Raw genomic sequence first — 9,226 nt, 5'->3', positions numbered from 1 at the left:
ACGCTATGCATGATGTTCACTACCTTGGAGTGGTGTTCACTACCCTTCACGTGGTGTTCACTACCCTGGACGTGGTGTTCACTACCCTTGTCATGGTGTTCACTACCCTTGGCATAGTGTTCACTATCCTTGGCGTGGTGTTCACTACAGTTAGCATGGTGTTCACTACCCTTTGCGTCATGTTCACTACCCTTTGCGTGGTGTTCACTACCCTTGGCTTGGTGTTCACTACTCTTCACTTAGTGTTCACTACCATTGGCATGGTGTTCACTACCCTTGGCATGGTGTTCACTACCCATAGCGTGGTGTTCACTACCTTTGGCGTGGTGTTCACTATCCTTGGCGTGATGTTCACTACCCTTGGCGTGGTGTTCAATACCCTTGGCGTGGTGTTCACTCTCCTTGGCGTGGTGTTCACTACCCTTAGCGTGGTGTTCAATACCCTTGGCGTGGTGTTCACTACCCTTGGAGTGGTGTTCACTACCCTTCACGTGGTGTTCACTACCCTTGGCGTGGTGTTCACTACCCTTGGCATGGTGTTCACTACCCTTGGCATAGTGTTCACTACCCTTGGCGTGGTGTTCACTAACCTTGGAGTGGTAATCACTACCCTTGGCGTGGTGTTCCCTACCCTTGGGTTGGTGTTCACTATCCTTTGCGTGGTGTTCACTATCCTTAGCGTGGTGTTCACTTTCCTTAGCGTGGTGTTCACTATCCTTAGCGTGGTGTTCACTATCCTTAGCGTGGTGTTCACTACCCTTGGTGTGGTGTTCACTATCCTTAGCGTAGTGTTTACTATCCTTGGCGTGGTGTTCACTATCCTTGGCGTGGTGTTCACTACCCCTGGTGTGGTGTTCACTATCCTCTCCGTAGTGTTCACTATCCTTCTGTGGTGTTCACTATCCTTGGCGTGATGTTCACTATCCTTGGCGTGGTGTTCACTATCCTTGGCGTGGTGTTCACTAACCATGGCGTGGTGTTCACTGAACTTGGCGTGGTGTTCACTATCCTTGGAGTGGTGTTTTACTATCCTTGGCGTGGTGTTCACTGAACTAGGCGTGTTGTTCACTATCCTTAGCGTGGTGTTCACTATCCTTGGAGTTGTGTTTACTATCCAAGGCGTGGGTGTTCACTATACTTGGCGTGGTGTTCACTATCCTTAGCGTGGTATTCACTATCCTAGGCGTGGTGTTCACAACCCTTGCAGTGGTATTCACTACCCTTAGCGTTGTGTTCACTACCCTTAGCGTGATGTTCACTGAACTTGCCGTGGTGTTCACTACCCATGGCATGGTGTTCACTACCCATAGCGTGGTGTTCACTACCCTTGGCGTGGTGATCACTACCCTTGCCATGTTCTTCACTACCCTTGACGTGGTGTTCACTACCCTTGCCGTCATGTTTACTACCCTTGGCGTGGTGTTCACTACCCTTAACGTGGTGTTCACTACCCATGACGTCATGTTCACTACCCTTGGCGTGGGGTTCACTAACCTTGGCGTGGTGTTCACCACCCTTGACGTGGTGTTCACTACCCTAGGCGTCATGTTCACTACCTTTTGCGTGGTGTTCACTACCCTTGGCTTGGTGTTCACTACGCTTCGGTTAGTGTTCACTACCATTGGCATTTTGTTCACTACCCTTGGCATGGTGTTCACTACCCTTAGCGTGGTGTTCAGTACCCTTAGCGTGGTGTTCACTATCCTTGGCGTGGTGTTCACTACCCTTGGCGTGGTGTTCACTACCCTTGGCGTGGTGTTCACTACCCTTAGCGTGGTGTTCACTATCCATGGCGTGGTGTTCAGTGCCCTTGGCGTGGTGTTCACTACCCATGGCATGGTGTTCACTACCCATGGCGTGGTGTTTACTACCCTTGGCGTGGTGTTCACTACCCTTGGCGTCATGTTCACTACCCTTGGCGTGGTGTTCACTATCCTTGGCGTGGTGTTTACTAGTCTTGGCGTGGTGTTCACTAACCTTGGCGTGGTGTTCACTGAACTTGGCGTGGTGTTCACTATCCTTAGAGTGGTGTTTACTATCCTTGGCGTGGTGTTCACTGAACTAGGCGTGGTGTTTTCAAAATATCCCAATAGTTTTCAAAATATCCCAAACATCCCAAATTCGACCCTTGAGCCTTATTTTCGAGCAAATTCTGGCTCTCGGTAAGTATTCGCAGGTTGAAATTATGACTTTTTATACCGAAAATATGCCAATTACTGAGAGCGGCAAAGAGTCACATTTTGCCCAAACCCTTCCCTGCAGTTTTCAAAATATCCCAAACATCCCAAATTTGACCCTTGAGCCATATTTTGGAGATAAATTCTGGCTCTCTGCACGTATTCGCAGATTGAAATTACGACTTTTTATACCGAAAATATGCCAATTACTGAGAGCGGCGATATGTCACATTGTGCCCAAACTTCCCTGCAATTCTCAAAGTATCCAAAACATCCCAAAATCGACCCTTAAGCCATATTTCAGAGCCAAATTCTGGCTCTCTGCGTGTATTCGCAGTTTGAAATTACAAAATATGACAATTACTGAAGGCGGCGATGGATCACATTTTGCCCGAACCCTCCCTGCAGATTTAAAAGTATCCCAAACATCTCAAATTGGAAGCTTGAGCAATATTTTGGAGTCAAATTCTAGCTTTCTGCACGTATTCGCAATTTGAAGTTACGTATTTTTATACCGAAAATATGCCAATTACTGAGAGCTGCGAAGGGTCACATTTTGCCCAAACCCTTCCCTGCAGTTTTCAAAATATCCCAAACATCCCAAATTCGACGCTTGAGCCATATTTTGGAGCCAAATTCTGGCTCTCTGCACGTATTCGCAGTTAGAAATTACGATATTTTATACCGAAAATATGCCAATTACTGAGAGCGGCGAAGGGTCACATTTTGCCCCCCCACCCCCCTGCAGTATTCAAAATATCATAAACATCTCAAATTTGACCCTTGAGCCATATTTTGGAGCCAAATTCTGCCTCTCTGCACGTATTCGCTGATTGAAATTACGAATTTTTATACCGAAAATATGCCAATTACTGAAAGCTGCGATGGATCACATTTTGCCCAAACACTCCCTGCCGTTTTTTAAATATCACAAACATCCCAAATTCGACGCTTGAGCCACATTTTGGAGCCAAATTCTGGCTCTCTGCACGTATTCACAGTTTGAAATTACGATTTTTATACTGAAAATATCTTAATTACTGAGAGCAGCGATGGGTCACATTTTGCCCATACCCCCCCTGCAGTTTCCAAAGTATCCCAAACATCCTAAATTCGACCCTTGAGCAATATTTTGGAGCCAAATTCTGGCTCTCTGCACATATTCGCAGTTTGAAATTGCGACTTTTTATACCGAAACTATGCCCATTACTGATATCGGCGATGGGTCACATTTTCACCAAACCCCCCCCTGCAGTTTTCAAAAAATCCCAAACATCCCAAATTTGACCCTTGAGCCTTATTTTGTAACTAAATTGTGGATCTGTGCACGTATTCGCAGTTTGAAATGACGATTTTTTATACAGAAAATATGCCAATTACTGAGTGCAGCGATGGGTCTTATTTTGCCTAAACCCCTCTGCAGTTGTCAAAATATCCAAAACATCCCAAATTCGAACTTTTAGCCATATTTTTGGAGCCAAATTCTGGCTCTCTGCACGTATCCGCAGTTTGAAATAACGAATTTTTATAACTAAAAATATGCCAATTACTGAGAGCGGCGATGGGTCACATTTTGCCCAAACCTTCCTGCAGTTTTCAAAATATCCGAAACATTCCAAATTTGACCCTTGAGCCTTATTTTCGAGCAAATTCTGGCTCTCGGTACGTGTTCGTAGTTTGAAATTACGACTGTTTATACCGAAAATATGCCAATTACTGAGAGCGGCAAAGGGTCACATTTTGCCCAAAACCCTTCCCTGCAGTTTTCAAAATATCCCAAACATCCCAAATTCGACCCCTGAGCCATATTTTGGAGTTAAATTCTGGCTCTCTGCACGTATTCGCAGATTGAAATTACTACTTTTTACACCGAAAATATGCCCATTACTGAAATCGGCGACGGGTCACATTTTCACCAAACCCCCCTGCAGTTTTCAAAACATCCCAAACATCCCAAATTTGACCCTTGAGCCGTATTTTGGAACCAACTTCTGGATCTGTGCACGTATTCGTAGTTTGAAATGACGAATTTTTATACAGAAAATATGCCAATTACTGAGTGCAGCGATGGGTCTTATTTTGCCTAAACCCGTCTGCAGTTGTCAAAATATCCAAAACATCCCAAATTCGTCCATTGAGCCATATTTTAGGAGCCAAATTCTGGCTCTCTGCACGTATTTGCAGATTGAAATTACGACTTTTTATACCGAAAATATGCCAATTACTGAGAGCGGCGATGGGTCACATTTTGCCCAAACTCCCCTGCATTTCTCAAAGTATCCAAAACATCCCAAAATCGACCCTTCAGCCATATTTTAGAGCCAAATTCTAGCTCTCTGCGTGTATTCGAAGTTTGAAATAACAAAATATGCCAATTACTGAGAGCGGCGATGGATCACATTTTGCCCGAACCCTCACTGCAGATTTAAAAGTATCCCAAACATCCCAAAATGGAAGCTTGAGCCATATTTGGAGTCAAATTCTAGCTCTCTGCACGTATTCTCAATTTAAAGTTACGTATTTTTATATCGAAAATATGCCAATTACTAAGAGCGGCGAACGGGTCACATTTTGCCCAAACCCTTGCCTGCAGTTTTCAAAATATCCCAAACATCCCAAATTCGACGCTATAACCATATTTTGGAGCCAAATTCTGGCTCTCTGCACGTATTTGCAGTTTGAAATTACGATATTTTATACCAAAAATAGGCCAATTACTAATAGCGGCGAAGGGTCACATTTTGCCCCCCAACTGCAGTGTTTAAAATATCATAAACATCTCAAATTCGACCCTTGAGCCATATTTTGGAGCCAAATTCTGGCTCTCTGCACGTATTCGCTGATTGAAATTACGAATTTTTGTACCGAAAATATGCCAATTACAGAGAGCGACGATGGGTCACAAGTTGCCCAAACCCCCAGCAATTCTCAAAATATCCCAAACATCCAAAACTCGACTCTTGAGCCATATTTTGGTGCCAAATTCTGGCTCTCTGTATGTATTCGCAATTTGAAATTACGACCTTTTATATCGAAAATATGCCAATTACTGAAAGCGGCGATGGATCACATTTTGCCCGAACACTCTCTGCGGTTTAAAAGTATCCCAAACATCCCAAATTCGACGCTTGAGCCATATTTTGGTTGAAAAGTTCTGTTACTCTACACGTATTTGAAGTTTGAAGTTACTTTTTATACCGAAAATATGCCAATTACTGAGAGCTGCGATGGGTCACATTTTGCCCAAAATCCACATGCAGTTTTCAAAATATCCATAACATCCAAAATTCGAAGCTTGAGCCATATTTTGGGGCCAAATTCTGGCTCTCTGCACGTATTCGCAGTTTGAAATTACGATATTTTATACCGAAAATATGCCAATTACTGAGAGCAGCGATGGGTCACATTTTGCCCAAACCCCCCTGCAGTTTTCAAAATATCCCAAACATCCCAAATTCGACTCTAGAGCTTTATTTTCGAGCAAATTCTGGCTCTCGATACGTGTTCGCAGTTTGAAATAACGACTTTTTATACCGAAGATATGCCAATTACTGAGAGCGGCAAAGGGTCACATTTTGCCCAAACCCTTCCCTGCAGTTTTAAAAATATCCTAAACATTCCAAAATGGAAGCTTGAGCCATATTTTGGAGTCAAATTCTAGCTCTCTGCACGTATTCTCAATTTGATGTTACGTATTTTTATACCGAAAATATGCCAATTACTAAGAGCTACGAAGGGTCACATTTTGCCCAAACACTTGCCTGCAGTTTTCAAAATATCCCAAACATCCCAAATTCGACGCTTGAGCCATATTTTGGAGCCAAATTCTGGCTCTCTGCACGTATTTGCAGTTTGAAATTACGATATTTTATACCGAAAATAGGCCAATTACTGATAGCGGCGAAGGGTCACATTTTGCCCCCCCTCCCCGCAGTGTTTAAAATATCATAAACATCTCAAATTCGACCCTTGAGCCATATTTTGGAGCCAAATTCTGGCTCTCTGCACGTATTCGCTGATTGAAATTACGAATTTTTGTACCGAAAATATGCCAATTATTGAGAGCGACGATGGGTCACAATTTGCCCAAACCCGCTGCAATTCTCAAAATATCCCAAACATCTAAAACTCGACTCTTGAGCCATATTTTGGTGCCAAATTCTGGCTCTCTGCATGTATTCGCAATTTGAAATTACGACCTTTTATATCGAAAATATGCCAATTACTGAAAGCGGCGATGGATCACATTTTGCCCGAACCCTCTCTGCGGTTTAAAAGTATCCCAAATATCCCAAATTCGACGCTTGAGCCATATTTTGGAGTCAAAATCTTTCTCTCTGCACGTATTCCCAGTTTGAAATTACGTCTTTTTATAACGAAAATATGCCAATTACTGAAAGCTGCGATGGATCACATTTTGCCCAAACACTCCCTGCAGTTTTTAAAATATCACAAACATCCTAAATATGACGCTTGAGCCACATTTTGGAGCCAAATTCTTGCTCTCTGTACGTAATCACATTTTGAAATTACGATTTTTATATTGAAAATATATTAATTACTGAGAGCAGCGATGGGTCACATTTGGCCCAAACCCCCCCTGCAGTTTCCAAAGAATCTCAAACATCCCAAATTCGACGCTTGAGCAATAATTTGGAGCAAAATTCTGGCTCTCCGCACATATTCGCAGTTTGAAATTGCGACTTTTTATACCGAAAATATGCCCATTACTGATAGCGTCGATTGGTCAAATTTTCACCAAACCCCCCCTGCAGTTTTCAAAATATCCCAAACATCCCAAATTTGACCCTTGAGCCATATTTTGGAACCAAATTCTGGATCTTTGCACGTATTCGCAGTTTGAAATGACTACTTTTTATACAGAAAATATGCCAATTACTGTGTGCAGCGATGGGTCTTATTTTGCCTAAACCCCTCTGCAGTTGTCAAAATATCAAAAACATCCCAAATTCTACCTTTGAGCCATATTTTTGGAGCCAAATTCTGGCTCTCTGCACGTATTCGCAGTTTAAAATTACGAATTTTTATACGACAATATGCCAATTACTGAAAGCGGCGATGGATCACATTTTGCCCAAACCCTCCCTGCAGTTCTCAAAATATCCCAAACATCCCAAATTCTACGCTTGAGCCATATTTTGGAGAAAAGTTCTGGTTCTCTACACGTATTTGAAGTTTGAAGTTACTTTTTATACCGAAAATATGCCAATTACTGAGAGCTGCGATGGGTCACATTTTGCCCAAAATCCACATGCAGTTTTCAAAATATCCATAACATCCAAAATTCGAAGCTTGAGCCATATTTTGGGGCCAAATTCTGGCTCTCTGCACGTATTCGCAGTTTGAAATTACGATATTTTATACCGAAAATATGCCAATTACTGAGAGCAGCGATGGGTCACATTTTGCCCAAACCCCCCTGCAGTTTTCAAAATATCCCAAACATCCCAAATTCGACCCTTGAGCTTTATTTTCGAGCAAATTCTGGCTCTCGATACGTGTTCGCAGTTTGAAATAACGACTTTTTATACCGAAGATATGCCAATTACTGAGAGCGGCAAAGGGTCACATTTTGCCCAAACCCTTCCCTGCAGTTTTAAAAATATCCCAAACATCCCAAAATGGAAGCTTGAGCCATATTTTGGAGTCAAATTCTAGCTCTCTGCACGTATTCTCAATTTGAAGTTACGTATTTTTATACCGAAAATATGCCAATTACTAAGAGCGGCGAAGGGTCACATTTTGCCCAAACACTTGCCTGCAGTTTTCAAAATATCCCAAACATCCCAAATTCGACGCTTGAGCCATATTTTGGAGCCAAATTCTGGCTCTCTGCACGTATTTGCAGTTTGAAATTACGATATTTTATACCGAAAATAGGCCAATTACTGATAGCGGCGAAGGGTCACATTTTGCCCCCCCTCCCCGCAGTGTTTAAAATATCATAAACATCTCAAATTCGACCCTTGAGCCATATTTTGGAGCCAAATTCTGGCTCTCTGCACGTATTCGCTGATTGAAATTACGAATTTTTGTACCGAAAATATGCCAATTATTGAGAGCGACGATGGGTCACAATTTGCCCAAACCCGCTGCAATTCTCAAAATATCCCAAACATCTAAAACTCGACTCTTGAGCCATATTTTGGTGCCAAATTCTGGCTCTCTGCATGTATTCGCAATTTGAAATTACGACCTTTTATATCGAAAATATGCCAATTACTGAAAGCGGCGATGGATCACATTTTGCCCGAACCCTCTCTGCGGTTTAAAAGTATCCCAAATATCCCAAATTCGACGCTTGAGCCATATTTTGGAGTCAAAATCTTGTTCTCTGCACGTATTCCCAGTTTGAAATTACGTCTTTTTATAACGAAAATATGCCAATTACTGAAAGCTGCGATGGATCACATTTTGCCCAAACACTCCCTGCAGTTTTTAAAATATCACAAACATCCTAAATATGACGCTTGAGCCACATTTTGGAGCCAAATTCTTGCTCTCTGTACGTAATCACATTTTGAAATTACGATTTTTATATTGAAAATATATTAATTACTGAGAGCAGCGATGGGTCACATTTGGCCCAAACCCCCCCTGCAGTTTCAAAAGAATCTCAAACATCCCAAATTCGACGCTTGAGCAATAATTTGGAGCAAAATTCTGGCTCTCCGCACATATTCGCAGTTTGAAATTGCGACTTTTTATACCGAAAATATGCCCATTACTGATAGCGTCGATTGGTCAAATTTTCACCAAACCCCCCCTGCAGTTTTCAAAATATCCCAAACATCCCAAATTTGACCCTTGAGCCATATTTTGGAACCAAATTCTGGATCTTTGCACGTATTCGCAGTTTGAAATGACTACTTTTTATACAGAAAATATGCCAATTACTGTGTGCAGCGATGGGTCTTATTTTGCCTAAACCCCTCTGCAGTTGTCAAAATATCAAAAACATCCCAAATTCTACCTTTGAGCCATATTTTTGGAGCCAAATTCTGGCTCTCTGCACGTATTCGCAGTTT

This window comes from Procambarus clarkii, chromosome 20, assembly GCF_040958095.1.
Source record: "Procambarus clarkii isolate CNS0578487 chromosome 20, FALCON_Pclarkii_2.0, whole genome shotgun sequence".
NCBI lineage: Eukaryota > Metazoa > Arthropoda > Malacostraca > Decapoda > Cambaridae > Procambarus > Procambarus clarkii.
This window is presented reverse-complemented; position numbering follows the sequence as displayed.